Raw genomic sequence first — 18430 nt, 5'->3', positions numbered from 1 at the left:
AACAGAAAGTTCAAATTTTTCTCTCGAAAAAAAACATGGACGAAATCTCGTAAAGGAACACAAAAATAAAAAATTATTTAAGGGGGTGCAAAAAATAATAAATATAGATACCAACTGATAAACTTGTAGTAGTTTCCATTAACTATGTCTTAGGTACCCAATTTTTGGCTCCCAAAAATTCTGAGACCAAACCTTTCCAACTTCTAAATAAATTATACTCAATCTGGCCTCAAAGGATCAATGCATTTTATTTTTATAGAATAAATTAGCCCACCTTTTTAACGTGATCAATTAAAAGACTCAAATAACTGATAAGAAGGGCTAAATTTCTATGATATTTTAAGACTTTTCTTCCTTGCATCGAGATTTTTCTTATCAATGTGCACTTTGGTAGAAGCTAGATCCTTCTTCTTATGAACTGTTGATGCACCAACTCCTATAGCTTATGTTGAAGCGACATTTATGCTTGGATCTTGAATATTATTCTCCTATTTGTTATGCATGGTAGAAGTGGGGTAGGAGAGGTCACAAGGGTATTTTTTTTGCCTTCATTTAAAGTAGTAGACTCTGAAATTGCCACTTTACTCTTCAATTTAGGCTTCAAAGCATGAATGCTTGTATAGAGCTTGCAAAATAAACCCATATCAATATATTTTTTTTTGTAACATAAGCACATAATACCTCTTGTAACATAAGCACATCATATCCATAAATAAGCTAAATTGACAAGTGGATGAACACATACAAGAATAATGTGTCATAGTCCAAGGGTTGGATTCCAATCCTTCTTCAAATTATTGACGCATATCTCTCCTTTGCTTGCAATATGATGCTGGAAGATTTTTGTGAAGAAATACCTTGCAGTCCAAGCCAATCATTACTATTGAAAGATGCCAAAGTTTATTCTCAGTTTGTACAAGTCATGCATCCCCCTTATATACTTGATGATTTAGATAAGCAATAAGTAGAGAAACAAAAAGGATGTCCTATAGGAAACTAAAAATCTAAAGTAAACATAATATCCATTTAAGAGAATGCAAATTGGATGAAGCATCATTATAAGGATCAACAATTACCTCTGGGAGGAGAGTTTGGAAAATCAGAAGTTATAACTTGTTTCATTCGAAAAACACCAAATTCATATGGATTTCCAACTGTAGGAAAAACATCAATAAATGTAAATATAGCTCATGTTCCAAAAATCTAGTAATAACCATGCAAAAAAATGAATTGAGATGCTTCAGTAAATGCAATATGAAAAAATGATCCCTTTCTCAAGCATAGAACATCCAAAATATGTTACATTATTCTGGATTATTCTTTTAGAATGTACCTGGTCCTTCAGTGTCCGCAGTTGTGATTGAAAAAGTTGTCATCATTCAACACCACTTTTATACCTCCACGAGGTGATTCATCAAGACTCTTCAACTCCTTTGTAATTTCATCTATCACCACGTGTGGGAGGTTCTCATTTTTAGCCTGTAACACTATATATATATATATATATATATATATATATATGAAGAACCACTTCAAAATGGAAAGCATCACAAAAAATTATGCTTGACAAAAACTATATTAATTGATCCTGAGCAACTCGAAATATAACATCCTACATGTAATTTTCATCATTGTCCAAGATGTTGGGGTTTTACATTTTGTAAATTGAAGACTAATCAGAACTCTGCACCTTTAATTCTAGCAAGGTCTAGTAAGAGATGAAAGGCCCCAACTATTTATTGATGTAAGGTTTTACTTTTGAAAGGAAGAGGGACTTCCTTGCAGTAAAAAATAAACAAATTTATGCCAAAAATCTATGCATGAGGAGAAAAAGGAATAGTAACATTCATAATATGCCAATTTAGTTGTAGGAAAACCTCTACTAGAGATAATTGAGTATCTGTAATGTGATAAAAGGCCCCATCATCCATCAATGAGGTCAATATTTTTACCATGTCCTACTGATGCAATTGCCTGAAATTCAACTTGTAGGAATGGCTAAAAACATCCACTTGCTGATTTGGCAGATGGAACCTCCCTATCTAGTAGGTAAGATGGAATTTCACAACTCTCATTTACCTTTAAGGCTTGATAATGAAAACTTCAGTAAGGAATGTGGAAAGAAAAAAGAACAGATAACATAGTCAAGGAATAAAAACCACTGAACATGACAAGATAAAGGGGCCACATATTCATTCTTGTCCATATTGACCAATTGTATCGGGATGCAAAATGTGTACAACAATAACATAATTCAAAGAATTAAAGTTCAAAGAATATCCCTACAAAACATTTGCAGGTTTTGTGGTTGAAAACAGTCAAGGCATGCATATGATGCAATGGTGTAGTTTTAGCAGGAAGAAATAAGAAAAGATATGAGGCTGCAAGAATTGGAAGGAGAAGAAAATATTTATTCTTCTTTCTCTGGGACCAAGGACTCTTCAATTATTTTGCATGAGAAGTCTACTAGTGACATAGTACATGCAGAAGAAAATGGCAATCCTTTATCTGAAGAAAAAAGAAGCTTGTGAATGAATGGCATGCTTTTTGTTCAACCCATGGAAACGACATTAGCGTTTCTAGTGCTCTCTCTCTCCATACAAATAATCAACCTTTTCTAGTGCTATATCTCCGCATAAAAATAATCACCATCTCTAGTGCTTTATCTCTGCATGAACATAATCAACCTTTTCTAGTGCTCTATCTCCACATGAAAATTTTATATGAATCAATTTAAAAAATGCTCAATCGGGAATAATAAATTCTTAAAATGGTAGCAGAATTGGAATTGAATTCCAATGGTTATACCACTATATCCTCCATGGAAAGGGGGCTTGATGTGAGTGGTTTTGGGTGACTTAGATGAGCATTGTATATCAATGTAGCTTAGAATTTGGTACATATGAGCAAGTTGTAATTGCATTCATGAATGAGATTCAAAGTCAATGGCCATTGCATTATGGCTTTGTACATTGCTGGGAGATGATAGATGCTATCTTCTTTTCCCCTTAAGTTTAAACCTTGATCAAGTCCTTTTCTAGCATACCAATAAGATATGAACCATTCTATAGATGTATGATGATGTAAATAACACAAATATATACAACTATATACTCTGGAAATTATTTGTCTTCGATTGTTCTTTGTACGACTAAGTTGGGTCAAGACTACTTTTAACATTGAAAAGTTCATATAAATTACACTACATGCCTGAGAGGTTTGGTTTGCTCCATCTTCCAAAAAAAACATTCATGTTAGTATGACAGAATTTATGTATCCACTAACTAACATTTCATTTGTAAAGAATCTCTTGTATTTTTTTTTAATCTTGTGTTGGTGAAACTCAATATTCAAATTCCCCTTAAACAAATATTTTGGTTTAGCATGGGCATACACACAGGTCTCGCTCCCTAGTCTTTACCCAAAAAGAAAGAGGTTGAAGTAAGCTAATGAAAATATTGATTCGATAATGGAAGGCATTGTGTGTACTTAACATGGGCAAGTTGTTTCCTATTTAATCATAGCTTATTATTAATCTATGTCTGTAGAGTCACTATAAAATGGTTGACCAACAGATAACAAAAAGTTCTCAAGTTTGAGTTTGTGAAGCTAAGGGTTCAAAAATTTACTTCATGCTTATTAGACACTCACTCAATGGTTATTACACACCCACATTCTCCTTTAAGTCTGCACTGGCAACTTAGGACATTTATAGGAACACTGTTGTCAATGTCAATGATCACGATATGAGAGAATTTTGCAAGGTTAACATAAATATTCATCACAAACGTATATTATTGACATGTAAGCACAAAGGAGATAGAAGAATTTAAAAACTAATAAAACGTTGCTTTATATGGTGAAAGAAACTATTAACAAATGGATTATGTACTTCCAATTCCATATAAGCGATGGTGGAATTTTGCCAAAAGGTTTATGAAAATTGTCTTCATGTATTTCTTCTTTGGTAAAGTTTCCTTCTTTCCAGCAAGAATGTTTTCATTTTGTCATGTCAGATCTACCTAGGTATTGTCATCAATCACATTTTGAGATACATATTGCTATATTTGACACAACTAGTTTGATAAACATATAACACTACAACCCAGACAAGGAGGAGGCCTTGAAATGCACAGGTTACAGAAGAAAATTAGTTTAAACAACACTGTTAGGATTTGAAAAAGTCTCCAAGGTGTTTTTGTAAAAAAGGGTTTTCAATTCTTCTAGGACTGAGGAGAGTCAGAACTATGTGCTTTAGTTTATTTCCGTTAGAGACTATGCCTCGAGTTTATGGTCCCTAGAACATTTTAGCCTCTCTAAATGATGTTTTATTTTCTAAGTCTAACGATGCAATAAGAGAATGAATATATAGCTAAAATTGTTTTTTTTGTATATCAGCAAATTGCAGATCATACCGTCCCTATGGATGCAGATGGAGGTACAAAGAAGGTCATGCAAACTGCTAGAGTTAAGGGCGATAATTACCATCTTGGATTTGATTCATTGTACATGACTCTATTATTCTATAGAGAAGTATGAACTTAAAATGTCACATTGATTGTGTACCTCTCTTTTGAGTAGGTCCATAGACACTTGCAACTTCGTATGGAAGCAGAGAGAAAGTTTTTGTAGTCAGTTCTAGAGAAAGCGGGGAAACTCTCGCAAGTTACAACTTGGGGTCAACTAGATTGAAAATTTTTTGTTAAAAAATTTCTAAGAAGGCCTCAAGACTGAAAAGTGAATGTTTTTAAATCTACATTTTCTAATTTGACTTTCCCTACTTTGACTAAAATATCAGGTCTATTTCCAGAATTTGAAATTTTTGGTCAATAATTCTATGTTGCAGACTGGTTTGGATATAGTTCCCTCACTTCGAATGAGATTTCAACAAAGATTCCTACAAAAAACAGTCAAGATATGCATATGGTATACAATAGTGCATTTTCTGTAGGAAAAAATGAAAAAAGATACGAGGTTTCAAGAATTGTTAGGAGAAGAAAGTAAAGTATTTCTTCTCCTTTTTTAAGGACCAAGGACTCTTCAACCATTTTGAATGAGAAGGCTACTAGTGACATAGTACAAGAATAAGAAATGACAACCATTTATCTAGGAAGAAAAGGAAGCATGTGAATGAATGTTGTGCTTATTCTTCAACCCATGCCAACAATGTTAGCCTTTTCTAGTGCTCTGTCTCTGCATAAAAATGGTTAGCCTTTTCTAATGCTCTATTTGTGCATGAAAATAGTCAAATGTTTGAGGCAACCAAATTTTATATGAATTAAGATAAAAAAAAGTTCCAATGGGAATAATAAATTGTCAAACTGGTTGCAGAATTGGACTTGAATTCCAATGGTTATACCACTGTATCCTCCAAGGAATGGGAGCTTGATATGAATGGTTTTGGGTGGAGCATATGAGTCTTTGGCACATATGAGCACATAGTAGTTACATTCATGAATGGGGATTAGAGGCAATAGCTATTGTATTATGGCTTTATACATTGCTTAGAGATGCGAAATCCTTTCATTTTTCCCCCTTGGGTTTTAACCTTGATCAAGACCTCTACTAGCGTATCAATAAGATACGTGGCCTTCTACATTATATGTGTGATGATGTAGATAATGCACTTATACAACTACATGCTCTGGAAATTCTTTGGCTTCAATTGTTCTTTGTGCCACTGAGTTGGGTCAGTGCCACTTTTAACATTGCAAAGTTCATATAAATTATAATGCATGCCTAAGATGTTTTGTTTGGTCCATTTTTTGAGAAACCATTCATGTTATCATGCCAAAATTTATCTATGTGCTAACTAATATTGTATTTGTAAAGAAGCTCTTGTATTTTCTTTTAATCTCATGGTAGTGAAACTCAAGCTTCAAATTCTCTCTGTGTTGGTGAGACTCAAGATTCAAATTTGTGATAAAAAAATATTTTGGTTTAGCATAGGCATACACACCAGACTCTTCCCCCTAGATTTTACCTAAAGAGAAAGAGGTCAAGGTGACATAATGAAAATTTTGCTTCGAAAATGTAAGGCATTATGCATACTTAACATGGGTGGACTGTTGACTTGGCTATTTCTATTTAATTAAATTATAGCTCATTATTAGTCCCAGTCCCTATAGATAAGATGAATTTCTCAAATTTTATTTGGTGAAACACGGGGCTCAAAACCTCATTTCATGCTTATTAAGCAACCAGTCCCTATTTATTAGGCACCCACATTCTCCTCTATGTTTGCACCTGCATTACCAACTTATGGCATTTATGTGAACACTCTTTCCAATGCCACCAATTATTGTACAAGAGAAGTGTGCAGGGTTAGTAGGAATACTCATCATGGATAGATATGGTTGAAATGTAAGAAAAGGAGATAGGTAGAAGAATATACGCCACTAAGAAAAAAAGAGTTTATATGGCAGAATAAACTATTAACAATTTCATTCTACAGTTCATGTCACATATAAGTGATGGTGGAAGCACAAAAATATCAGGGAAAATGTCTTGCAGTAAGCACAAAAATATCACTTATTGAAAATCACCTGAAAAAGAAGGTCTAATATCTAACTCAAGGTGGGCATTACACTGTCTTCTCTAGTGCACTCTTAAACTAATGCTAAAACATTTGCTTTCATTTCCTTTGTCACCAAAAAGATTTGATATGCCACTTCCTCCATTTGTTTTGAAATGATAATTGTGCATAATTCTTTGTGCAAGTCAACAACGATAAAATAACCTCCAAGAATATAATTATGTAAAGAATCCTACCAAGAACATATGTCTATCAGTACAAAGTTCAAACAAATAATAAATTTAAATTTAAAACCTTAAATAAAACTATAATGTACTAACAACACTTTTTCATACCTTGGAAATGTTCAACAAAGGGATAAATTTATCAACAAAGACTTGTAATTTGTTCATCTCTCCACCAACACTTGTAAAATGACAATTATGGATTCTTCCTACCATTCTCAAGAGCAAAGAAGTTTCCATAGATGCAGTGCATAGATAATCAACAAGGTGTGGCAAAGGCAAAAGAAAATAGGTATAGTTATTGTATTCAATAGCAAGTTATTCTTAGTAATGCTCCAAATATCTAACCAAAATATGGCAATTTACAACACATCTACCTTTTGCTGCCACATCCACCTATAGGTAACATGTTGTTGGGATGGAAGTCCCATACTCTTTGTTGCACCAACATTTACTATGTAAAAATAGTCAAGCAATATGTAAAATATTAGGATATGACTACAAGATAACCTTGAAATAGTCAAACATTATGGATAACAAAAATCTTCAATTCATGGAAGACAATAGAAAGTAATCAAAACTATAGATAATACACTTTCTGATATACTAATCATTATTGAAAAAATAAAATCAAATTGAAATTTAAGAAAATACACCAATACCAGCTATGAAGAGAGATATGCTCTTAAGATGGCCAATAAGAGACTTCTTGTAATTGTTTTAGAAGTAAGGAATGATTTGATTATAGCGATCGTTTCCTTACAAGATTCTATCAGTTCTTTGAATAATCCATTGATCAGTCCTAGATGCAACTTTAGAGAGGTCTAAATATAGCTCAACAAACCCTTCAAATTCAGTAGAAATGATAAATCTTAAAAAAGGCAAGGATAAGGTTACAAACAATCTGCCTTGGAGGTCTTTTGAATAGATATAGATTGATTTTAGAAGAGCCCATAACAAAGGCTTAAATGAGCATCATATTAGTCTAGAAACCATAGAGAGATAACACAATAATTTCCTCTAACTTCACTTAGAAGAATCCCAAATTTTGTCCACAGAGATGCCATTGAAAAGACTTAGGTCAAATACTACTAAGGTCTGCCAAGAAGAGGGCCCAAATAGGTCCCAGAACAATCATGAAAGTAATACAAAGATGCCTCAGATAGGCGGGGGTCTCAGAAAGGTTGAGAAGGGCCTCAGGAAAGGGCTAGTCTGTGCCTTAAATGAGCCAAAAGGAAATGCAAGATAGATACGAATTAGCCTCATAAAATAAATCATTTCATAATGACCCAAGACCCTTTCAAATTGATTCAGAATTTCCCTGTAACAAGGGTTTGAACTACATGATATTCAAATAGATTCAGAATTTCCCTTTCAAAGTGCTTATGTAGTTCATATCATTTACTGCAAGAATTCAAGATTTCTAAAAGCTTACCAGCCATCTTGGAGATTCTGGGATAATGGAGAGACCAATGAGCAACAAAACACTGGGAACTATCTCTGCATCACCTCCCATTGACAACCTGCCTCGCTCATCAACACATATTTTTTTATTCTAGTTGTGTTCCCTAGAGATATCATAGGTATATTTTGTATGAAAGTTTGTGAAAAGTGGCCACCAAGTGGCCTGCTTTTTCTTTTTGGAGGTGATATGTCATGCTATAAGAAATTTTCTATGTATTTTCCTTTTCCAAACCATGAAATAGAAACTTATGCATTATTTCTTTGGAAAATAAAATCAATTAAAATTTGCATACCATTCACCCTATCAAATTCTTGTCAATCCAAAAGTTGCAAAAACTCAGATACCATTCACCTTAAAATACCCCTTGGATCAGACACACACGTTGCAAGGCCCATCAAACACATATATATCAATGTAGGCAAAAATAAGAAAGAAAAGTTCCATCACCGTTCCAATCTACCAGAAGCACATATCTCAATAAAGTTGCAAACAATTTAAAAACAAACTACCATCACATGTCCAAAAGCCTTTACAGATAGTAATTAATGTTAATGTCATTTAGTGAAAGCACTAAAAGTAAATGCCTAAAATATGATTGAGGACTCAATTGTCAATAATAACCAAGTGCAATTTAACTTCTATAAACCCCGTGTATATGGCCAGAATATAAATACTTCCAGAAAGACTCTGATGGCACATTTGAACTACAAACTCTAATTTATATGTCCAATTTAAGAAATAGGAAAGCCAACTACCACATAAGCATTCAAAATAAAATGCACTTCATGTGTTATATGTTTCTCTAGTGTAAATTTGTTGACTTGAGTGAGCATAAACCATCGTGATTGAAGCTCATTCCATGAGATCCTTGATATCCTTTCTAGCAAGCGAACCATTAATATAAAAATTCAAGGAAAATGTCAACATTAATGAGAAGAACCACATACTTATTTGCAAAACATATTCATGAAAAAGAAACCGCCTCTTCTTGCTTTTCATGATTAAATGGACCAAATTCAGAGGAACCATAGTAGAAGGCATCCAACACAACTTTTGAGGTAAGGGGTACCCTAATCTCCAAATTGTACATATGTGTTGAAGAGGTACATATAGTTATATAGGGATGTATTTCTATTGTTTTTATGGAGGAAATACCAAATTAATGTTTGAAAGAATCATAACTACAAAAGGATGAATGGCTAGTGAAAGAAACTTACTCCAAAAATCAGGTAGAAAAAAAATGTTGAGTTATCCCAAACATTCACCATTTGAACTATTCACTAGACCTAAAACCAAAAAGTACAAAATTAACATTAGATTCATACCAACAAATCAACAAAAATACAACCAATAATTCTTTATAAATGATACAACATATGGAAATACATAAGGAAAGAGAAAGTAGAATGTTTTGAAAATCTACCTTGTTCAAAATTTTCACAAAATTTGAAAAAAATAAAATGTGTAATCACTTTCTTCTAATTTGTATGTATCATTCCTAGTATTGTATGATAAGTTTGCAATTGCTATAACAGATTCAAGTTGTACAAAAGCATGATTTGTCAAATCATACTTATACATGCACTTCCCCTTTATTCTACTATACCAACATAATTGAAGCTCGATGCCTTCTAATCTATCCATAAGGTCAATGACATTATGGTAATCAAACACCCTATTACCATCCTTCTTCCTTATTCTTTGAACCCTTCCAATGTACCACACTCCACAATAGACACCTTGTTTTATACTCCGAGGAACACCTTTTCTTGCAGTACGTTCAGTGGGAGGAATTGAGTTGCTTTCAAACAACACCCCACAATTTGATCCAATTCCAAAGGCAATTGAAACACCCTTTTGTGGAGCCTTCCCATCTCACCTAAAGTAGACCCAATTTCTCACTTTTGTCAACCTATCTTTGGATAATGTCGGATTTCCATTCAACTGACTAACCAAACATGCTTTAAACATACCCTTACCATCAAGATCCACCACTGGCTTTATCATTTTTCTTACATTTTCATCAACGGAATCTACAATTTCATCCAACTCGTGTCTCCACTCACTTTCCATTATTTTCAATTCACTTTCATTGTGTACTAATGACGGTGAAGTTTGGAATAAAGAGTTGGAACAACTCGATGGAGAATCATCAACTACTTCATCCAAAATTTGGAATGTTGGATAATTTTGATCCTCTATCCATGGTTTAACCCACCAAGAAGAATGAGTGTAATTTTTTGGTTGCATTCCAAGAGTTGATAAAATGTCTTGTGCATCCTTCAATCCAATATTAAGGGCTTCTACAATTTTAGCATGACTCTGTGGATATTGAATTATATTACGACAATATGTCAATGCTTTGTATTGTTTCTTGGTGCAATATATTCCAAATGCTTTCTTGCTTCTTATGAGATTTATTAAAATGAAGCCATTGGGGATTTGATTCTTCTTCAGCAACTCTATTACGGTTTCCAAAAGCATGCAGCAAGTCAGTGAAATCATAGGCCCTCTCTACTCCAACCATCCCACCAAATTTACTAAATAAGGTTCTCACATACATCTAACCCAGTTAGATGCAAAACACATGTCAAGTTAGAGTAATGATCTCGAAACAATCTCATCAACAAAACTGCAAAATGCAAATAATTTTTCACATATTATATGCCTCTCTTTGCTAATGAAATTTATGTTAACATTAGTATGAGATTGTTTCTGTACCCAACATAACCATAATGTGAAGAAATGATGAACTTGTGAAGCATTTCACACCCTTTCCCAAAGGCTCGAACTATGAGACATAAATATGCCAATGTAGTCAACAACAATCATTAGATAAGTCTCTATACATGGTGTCCTCTCTAACTTTCCATTTGGTTTACTTCTCAACTCTTTCAAACTCCTCTGAACATGCCTTGAAGCAATTCCAGTTGTGTGGATCCCCAATTTTTTCGATCCATCCTCTCTATATATTCACCTTTAAGCTTGTGATCATCCACTTTAAAAGTGTGATAAACCATTCTAACATGACCAAAACTTATGTACTCATTTCCTAAAACCAATTCTCGTCGACCACTAAACAAAGGATTCACTAGATTTTTTTCATTGTGGATGTAATCTTGATCATGCAATCCTGTTACATTGCAACCATTGCACAACCGGGTTAGCCTCCACCCTTACCAAGGAATTTGACATCGAAGACCTGATGTTGAAGGATAATCCTTCAACATAATTTGTCTTCTTCTGCTATCCCCATCCGAGGAATGACCAACAATAGGTCCCAAATTATTTTCCATGTGTTTCCTCCACATAGATTCTACCTTTTCCCATTGTTGATAAACAAAATTTGCATTGAACCTATTTCATGTTGGATGAACAACCACAACCAAACGAGGAAGATTTTCATGTAAAGGGTTTGCGATAATAAGACATGCATAATGGCCAATAACATTGTTCTTAAAAGAATTTGTTATAATCTCATAGCCTACATCTCCCTTACCAACTCTCACCAAGAAATGTGATGGGCATTGATGTTCTTCTTTTGTACCACAAAACCCCACCAGTGTATCATTTTTTTCTACCCACCTAACATATTTTTTCACAATTGTTTCATATTCAACAAGAAATACAGGAATTGGGCCATCTATACCATGCTTGGCTTTATAAGAAGCATAATTTTCTGACTGCCTCAAAAATGTGCTCGTACTCCCCTGGGATATATGCTAATGACTTTCTAACTTGCCTTAAAGTCGTATATATTGAAGGACCATCTAGAATCAAGCTAATAAAGCTATGTAATCTAGGACCTCCCCATAGCTTGATCATCTCATAAAGGGATTTTGTGGATGTACTATACCTTCTCCCTGCTTTTTCATGCATCAAGTTATGAAATATATCTTTGACAAATTCCCAAACTGCATATTTGCCTTGTGATTTTCCTTGCTTATGTGCCTCATAGACATCCTTGAAAAAACTAAATACATCATTTCTTTTAGTTGATTCAAACAACTTTTCCTTTAGGGATATCATTCTAATAGAGCGTGTAGCAACCTTTGTCCTCTCCCACCAAAGAGCTTGCATTGTTGATCTATGGTTATAATTTGTAACCCTTGAAACATTCTTCAATTCATTTTGAGTCAAATAGTGCATTATTCTACCTTTTCCTGTATCTCATTCACTTCTTTTATTGGTGCACATTGATTCAAGATTTAATCATATCTTGGAGTCATCACATCCTGGAACCAACTTACAACATCCGCATGTTAATGAATTAAATGGGATTCCTATTTCAGAATCCCTCTAACAATGAATATGCCTATATGTACCATCAATACGACGTTCCATACCCTCATAAGATAACATGATCTTGGTATGCTTCTCTATTTCCCATAATTTTCCACCCCTTTGATCATCCATTAGGACCTTTGTTTCCAATCTCTCCCCATTTCTATCAATATAAGGATACCAATACCCCCAACATTGTAGTAACAAGAGAGATAATTGAGCTATAATAAGATGACAACATAATAAAAAACAAATAAATTTGAAGTAAGATATATAAAATAATATACAAATTCATATTAAAGTTTAGCCTAAGACGTTAATTAACACACCTGAAGTAGAAGGATTTTCACTTGTAGAATTGATATGTAATACTAATGGTGATAATGGGACCAAGAATCTAGTCAAACTTTGTTGGGACTTATCATTGGTAGGCTTCTTGGGTCTCCCAACCGTGCCATTCCTCAACCTAATCTCCTCATTTGAACCCTATTTGTAGTAGTAGTAGTAGTGTGCATCTTTGATTTCATGTGTTAATTTAGAGAACTGACAATATTACCACTTATCAACACTAAACAAAACCATTTATTTCATCATGTACATTCCAATCTCACTTTTTTCATGTCCTTATAGTCTGCAAATGTTTCTTCCACCAACTTGAACAAATTAGGCTCGTGTGTCTTCTTGAAATCATCTAGAAGTTTGATTGCTTGATCACTATGAAATTGATCTCCAACCATCACTATCTGTTGTACTTCATTACATGAAGGAATTTCACTACCACTTGGCATTGAAAGATGTTATTAATGGGCCCCTGTTTTAATATAATAGTTTTTAAAGTTGTGCGTTGTCCGCGCTGCCAAGAATACATGACATGTTCCATAATCAATGCCACAAATTTCACAATGGATCTTTATTTTAGATTCTCCCTTTTCTAAATATACTTTGAGAGTAATTTTCTCATTGGCAAACTCTTCCATTAAATTTTTAACTTTTTTTCCCAAAATGCCAATTCACTATGATCAACAACTATGGCTTGTTCCACTGAAAAAGACATATTTTCAACTCTTGGTTGTTTATGCATAGGTCCCTCCACATTCACTTCAATGTTTTCAAAGATTGGTATTGTTTCCACTACATTTGAACACTTTGTTTCCACATAAAGTGTGTCTAGTTTCCTATTGATGCCTAAAAGTGTTGTATAAACTTTCCATTTTCTCTCTTTCTTTGGATTTAAGTTTATTCCATCCTGGATAAAATCAAAAGGGTATCTAACAGTTTCATCATCGAAAATTTCATCAAGGATTTCAGAAAATGTACGACCTTCTCGACACTTGACCAAGCCAATGATATAATTCTCTTCACCAGTAGCAATTTTATAAAACAACTCCATTTGTTTTTGCACATAAATAAATGAAAAATTAAGTAAAATTCCACAAGCATATTGGTTTATTATAAAACAAAGAGAAAGGAAGCGAGGTATGAAATTTCAATTCAAAAATCCAAAAGGCATGAAGAAATATTACTATTTGGATGAAACACGTTGATTCAAAATGTACTATCGGTGGATTCCTAAAATGGAACTAAAACCAGAAATAAAACATATTACTAAAATAGATTTGAGAGCTGATTTATTGCTGCACCAGAACTCGGCAAAACAATGTAAAACTATTTTTAATTCATAATATTAACATGATTTGTAACCATAATTTCAAGTGGTTTTCTAAAAATTCCCATTATCAAGTTAGATAGGCCAAAAATAAATGCATATTGAAATTGTTTCAACCATGTAAATACCTCTATGTAAGGTTTCGAGACAACATTAACCCATTGAATATGTTACTCTTAGGACTTCTAAGTGCCATGTTACTCTTAGGACTTCTAAGTGCCATAACCCTGTGGACATGTAAGTTTGACTCCCAAATAGATTCCATAAGCACCATCTGTTAAGAATAGAATTTGGGTCAAAGAATGTAAACTTACACTAATTTAACGTTGTACTAGGGCTTAGCAAACAGTGTACAACTATCTTTTAATCCATAATCTTGACAGGGTTTGAAGCCAAAGTTAACCCTCAGACATGTCACTCCTATGATTTTTAAGTAGATGTCGTAAACCTATCTTAAGAACCATCTGTTAGGAATATGATTTGGGCCAAAAAAGGTAAACTTACACTGATCTACCACTGCACTAGAGCTCAGCAAACAACATACATCTTTCTCATTCAAAAACTCCTTTGATATTGAAATAAGGTATGATTGTAATATATTTTCAAATTTTCATTTCAACTATTCATATTGAATATTTAGAAGTGGAGAAACATGGAATTACACCCATAGGAGGTCGAGTGTTATGCCCCATTTGATTTCTCAAGTATCTCAAGATTCCTAAATGAGCTCTCATCATATTGGGACATTGAGCACATTGTGAAATTCCATGGCTATACTAATTCAACTACATTACATATTGAATCCTTCATGAAATTATTTCAAATATTGGTGTTGTCCATGAAGATATAATGATGAGAATGACTGTATATACCTTGGAAGATTTTATAGAAATATGGTTTGGAAGTCTCGGTGGAAAGGAATTATCTTCATTTGCAAGTTTAATAAAAGTATTCAATAAGTGTTAGGATCTTAATTATGAAGAAGAATAGGTTGAAGAGTGGTCCTTCTAATGGTTATGTGATGATTGATACTTGTATTTGATGCTTCTATTGTATAGAAACCCCTTGAAGCCACTAGTGGTTGAAATAGAATAAAAGGTTGAGCTTGAAGCGACTAGTGGTTGAAATAGAAAAAAGGGTTGAAGCATTAACCAGATGTCCTAGTACAGATAGACTAGAAAGATTTTCAGAGAACCCATATAGCAAAATATTGAACATGCATACTTAAAAACAAGGAAAGAAAAAATACTTTATACACGTTGCAGTTATAGAGGTTTAGTGCTTCCAATGATGATTAAAAGTTTTCAAATTGTTCGTGTTGCACAAAATATTGTCACCATGACATTCTCTAATCAATGTGAGTCTATCACCACTCATACTTTCCTCCTATGCAAGTCTTAAACCTCAGATCTTCATGTCAAGCCTTGAAAAATAAGAGAAAGCCCTTAAAAATCTCTAAAACTCTGGTTTCACACTTTCTCTTAGCATTACCTGCGGTCCCACACCCCTTGGTCATGTCCCCTACGGACCTGCCCGCTCTTTTTTTGTGTAAAGGGTGTGGACCCCTGTAAAAGTCAAAAAGGCGCAAGTACATTCTTAAAAACTCACTTTGGGTTATTTTTGGAAGCTTCTAGAGGGAATCTTGAGGTGGCAAGCTCGCTCCTTGGTGGTTCATGCATCCCATAACTAAAGGAGCTAACCCCTTGATATGAGGAGCTTATCCCTTTGAAGGACAACTCTATCCCTTCATAGGTGGACCTGTAACTTCCTCCCTCTGCACTATAAAATGAGGAATTGGGCTGGTTACTGAGGAGGTTGAAAGCTGAATATTTTTTAGGGTAAATTCTGTTGGAATTTAGACTTCCTGATTGAGCTTGAGAGGAGAGATTACATACCTTTTGATCTCATTGGGAAGAGTGTGAAGCTTGTCAAAGTAGAGGAGATTCTTGCTTGGACCCTGGGAGGAGCTTGTACAACATCAAGGCACCAAGGTTGTAAAGTTCTTCTTTGTTTAAAGTTAATACAATCAAGTTTATTTTTCTCAATAAGCTGTCTCTTATGGTTTATTTCATGGATTCCTTGATCACCATGATGAATATGATTTATTATATTGGCTATGCAGGTGTTATTTGATGTGTGCTTGTTTGTGTTTGCAAGTTCTCAAAAGGAAACTCATTTGGACGGTCGAAGCATGGCTGCCACAAACTAGTGTTGGACTTAAGGTAGGGTCTAAAACACCTCTTGGTTTTTATTTATAAATCGCAATATTTAGAGAAAGGTAGATTTGCTTGTTTTGCTTGTCACTAGATATCTGTAGATACTAGGGAGATTGGTCTTGTCTGCAAGAACAATTTATCCGGCCAAAAAATTGGTGACTCCACTGGGGATCGAACCCAGAATCTTAATCTCAATAGATCTTGCAACCTAATGTGTAGTTGTCATCTCAATCTGGACAACCTTTGGTTTCTGGTTCAACCCAGCAACCTGTCCAGCCTACTATTCAAACTTCGGCACCTGGTGTAGCTCATCAGTCTGGGCCTAGTTCGCCTTGAACTCCACCTCAAACGACTGCTACAACTACTGCAGCTTCTGTTCAATCTACCCCACCTACTTCTGGAGTATCGACAGCTCCGGTTTCTACTATTCCTGCATCAACTCCTCAAGCATCTTTACCTCAGTCTGAACCTACAATTCAGACTTCGGTTCAGATGCCTGTAAGACAACTTTGTCCAAGTACGGTTGTCATAATTCAACCTCAATTTACTTATCAACTATACTAGGGACAGTACCAATTCGGTCCTGCTGTTCAAAGCCCATTCTACCAGTATCAACCATACCCTGGATATACTTATCAGCAACCTCAACAACCCCAGTATGGTCCAGTTAATCCTAGTTTTACGGGAGGATATAATATCCCAAATGCAATTCCAATTCCAAGTTATCCTGGATATCCTCCTCTTGGGGCTAGTCTTATGACCCAGGGTTTTGGAGACCCTAACCGTTAGTTACCGTTCATTGCAACTTTGGACTTGCCTGATTTGTCATGCCTTATGAACGATCTGATTAATTATCTTCCGTTTTGGCCGCCAAGGATGAATAAGTTGCCCAGTGATATCCCAAAGTTTGAAGGTAAATCAGGAGAGGATCCGTCAAACCATGTGATGACTTATTACCTCTAGTGTGAATCTAACTCCATTATAGATGATTCAATTCGTTTACGTCTTTTTCAATGCACTTTAATTGGTCTTGCGCCCAAGTGGTACATTGAGTTATCGCGAGCCTCTTTTTATAATTTTAGTCAGTTAGCCACTTCGTTCTTAACTCATTTTCAGTTGCCTGTTAGATATGACAATGGCACAAAATTATTAACTTCATTAAAACAGTCAACGTCCACTTATATTTCAGATCACATTCATGAATGGAGACGTCGACGGAATTTAGTGAAAGTTTTTATCCGAATCAAATCTTAGCAGAATGATTTGTTAAATCATAATTACCTAAAATCACTGAAGACGTAGCTAAGGCAGGAGTTGTTACTAAAGAGAAAGTAATTTCTCAAGCTTAGTACCTTGACCTCGTTTATACGCAGTCGGGTACTTTACACGAAAAAATCCCCGACCTTCCGAAACAAAATCAAATAACTGCAGCTCCTTCAGGGTCTCATGCCGCTGATGGTATGATTGGTTTAGTTAACACCAAAAGTAAGAAGAAATCTTCAAAGAATTCTTCTCCTATCATAACTTTACCAGATTCCCCGACAGGAGACTCTTCCGCTGAAATTCCTGCCGATATTCATGTCGTAGAATCATCTACGACCAAATCAAAATCTGGCGGTAAAAAGAAGGGGAAGAAGAAAAATAAACAAAATTCGAAAGAGAAATCAGATAAAACTGAATCTACCGATGAGAAACGTAAACCTCGCTATCCTTGTCTCATTTGTGATGAAGATCATTTTACAAGAGACTGCCCTCATCGCGCTGAGGTTGCGAAAATTGTCAAAGGTTCTCAAATGCCTGTTGTCTTGAAGGATCCTTTTCCTAGTCAAGATAGTAAGATGATAGGTTCTTCCTCAAATTCCTCAGAAGAACCCATAATGATGATGTCCCATGTTAGGATTGCGACACGATCACAAGATTATGGAAGTAAAAGTCCTATTGGTAGTAAGGAAGCAGAATCTACCCATCAACTTCAACTCCTGGTTCTGATCCGCTACAGATCGAGAAACCTAACCCAGACTTAGTAATCAAACCGCCTGC

At 34.7% G+C, this 18430-nt stretch overlaps 1 pseudogene; it reads right to left on the bottom strand.

Annotated features, from left to right (window-relative positions):
- Positions 1-460: 460 nt before the first annotated feature.
- On the bottom strand, positions 461-8275 carry LOC149239962 (ubiquitin-conjugating enzyme E2 22-like; annotated as a pseudogene).
- Between the last annotated feature and the right edge of the window lie 10155 nt (positions 8276-18430).

This window comes from Pinus tabuliformis, chromosome 8, assembly GCF_031772625.1.
Source record: "Pinus tabuliformis cultivar Carrire ecotype Pingquan chromosome 8, CPIR1, whole genome shotgun sequence".
In the NCBI taxonomy this organism is placed as follows: domain Eukaryota; kingdom Viridiplantae; phylum Streptophyta; class Pinopsida; order Pinales; family Pinaceae; genus Pinus; species Pinus tabuliformis.
The sequence above is the reverse complement of the archived record's forward strand: the minus strand, read 5'-3'. Positions and strand labels throughout refer to the sequence as shown.